Genomic DNA, 2,324 nt, shown 5'->3' with positions numbered 1-2,324 from the left:
CTTAAGTTACAACTCATTACATAAAAACTTCAGAAGAGTCAAGAGTTTGTAACTTAAATATAGTTCATAAGCCCCAAAATATCCCGCTTGAAGACTAACTCTCAAGTTTCTCCCCCTTTGTCATCAAGTGACAAAAAGGGACAAACTGATGACTAACGCCCGTGAAGACTTCACTTCTTGGCGGTTGATGAAGAGCCGTGATGCTTCTTTGGAGTAGTCTTCTTCCTTGGACCGGTAGCAGTGTCGAGCTATTCTTCATCAGTTTCAGCAGTGCGGAATGAAGAAAAGGAGCTGTCTTCAAGGTCTAGAACTGGAATGGGCCTGGACTTCTTCTTGGGAGGCCACGACTAGTCAAAGTCTCGCTCAAAGTCCATTTCTTCAAGCTCTGTCTGAGTCCTCAGATGTGCAAGTGTAGCCCAGGTGTGATCAAAAACCTCATGCAGATAGTGATGGTTAAGCTTCACAGAGTTCTGTGTTTCAGTGAGGGTTTTCACAATGGCGCCAAACTGGCGTTTGACCCACTTGTGATTGCGATCCACCTTCTGGTGAAGACTGAGGAGGAGCTCTATTTTATTCATCACGCGAGGAGGAACGGGGCTTGTCGGACGAGTCTCAGTATCATCCCATGAAGAATAAGCTTCTGGCTCTCTGAACTGGCCATCAAGGGGCCTATTGCCTTCTTCAATTACTGATTTGCCTTTTTCTTCAATGGGCTCGAAAGTCTTCTTGTTGACCCGGATAGGAGGCATATAACCAACATGGTTTTGGCAATCAGCGTGGAAGTTGATGCCTGTCCTTGTCCTAATGAATCTCATGATCCATGGGGCATATATCTTGTGATCAAATGGACACATAGCATTGTAGGCCAAAGTCCTCAAGAAGAAATCACGGATGTTGATAGGAATACCATGGATGATGTTGAAGAGGATATTCTTCATGAGGTCTAGGACATCTTCTTCATCATCATGGCCTTTGATCGGCGCGAGCACACTGCAGAGGATTCTGTAGACAGACCTTGGTGTATATTTGAGCTCGTGGACGAGGAATGTTTTTCTCAGTGATTTTTCTTCAGCCAAAGGCTTCATGAGGACTTCCATCATCCCGTTGGGCAGCTCACGCTCACCATAAAGCTTCACAGCCTCCTCTGAGGGAATTGGTACAGGCAGTTCACGGAGGAGCTCAGTAGGAGGAGCCTTGTAGTGAGTGTTTTGTGTCATCCAGTCAAACACTCAAGTGTTAATGTCTTCAGGGTTGCCAGAAATGTGAAGAGTGGCATAAAACTGAAGAATGAGCTCACTGTTCCATCCAGAGATGTCGGAGCACATTGGCAGCAAACCAGCGTCATGAAGTACATTGAGGACTGGCTCTAGGCACGGTATAGCTTCAAGTTCAACGTGAGGAATATGCCTGTGCTAGAATATCTTGTTTCTTCCACACAGCACAGAGGCATAGTAATTCAGCTGTGTCCTAGTCCAAAACTTCAGATGCCTCATTTGAGGCTTGTCATAGGGGTTCTCTCCAATGAAGTACATGCGTTCTTCAAAGAAATTCTCCTTTTGAAACTGCGGTCGCTTGGAGAATGGCTGACGCTGAACCGGCTGAAGATTTTGCTGAGGAACAGGAGGGGAGACAACAATTGCAGTATCGGGGTTGAGCACGACGAAGGCATTGTCTTGATCAGGTGCATTTTCCTCAGCATTTTCCTCAGGGTGAGGAATTTCATCAGCTGGGGCTTCAAGCTGAGGAGATGGCTCTGGCTGGGCGTCAGGCTGAGGGGCTTGCTCTGGTTGTGCATCAGACTGAGGAATAGGTTCATCTTGCTCAGGTGGAGGAGTTGGGTCAGCCTGTTCCTCATCTTGAAGATTTTTCTCAGAGCTTTGAATTTCATCAGTTTGAGGATATTCTGTTTGTTCCTCCTCAGCTGGCTTGGTGGCAGAGGCAGTTTCATCAGCTGGTGCAGCTGATCCTTGAGCAGTGTCTTTCTGAGGAATGAAGGGCTGAGGACTGTCGTCAATATGAATTTCTTCGTCAGTGTGTTCCTCAGAGGCGTCATCCTTCATTTCCTCATCTGCCCCTTTCGCTTGAGCATCAAGGATGACCATTTCATAAGAAGGAGTCACATTTAGGGGCACAGGGTCCAGAGGAGCAGTCCCTTCAAGCGCTTTGAGGCGCTTGGCCTCTGTTTCTTCTTTTGCTGATGAGGCCTTTCTCTTTTTGGCTTCCTTCTCAGCAGCCCTAGTTTTCTTCACGTCTGATGCAGACGGAGCCATCTTCTTCACCTTTGAAGGTTTTGGTGAAGGAGTTCTCTCGACAGATTCTTCAGC

This window comes from Hordeum vulgare, chromosome 6H (genome assembly GCF_904849725.1).
Source record: "Hordeum vulgare subsp. vulgare chromosome 6H, MorexV3_pseudomolecules_assembly, whole genome shotgun sequence".
In the NCBI taxonomy this organism is placed as follows: Eukaryota; Viridiplantae; Streptophyta; class Magnoliopsida; order Poales; family Poaceae; genus Hordeum; species Hordeum vulgare.
The sequence above is the reverse complement of the archived record's forward strand: the minus strand, read 5'-3'. Positions refer to the sequence as shown.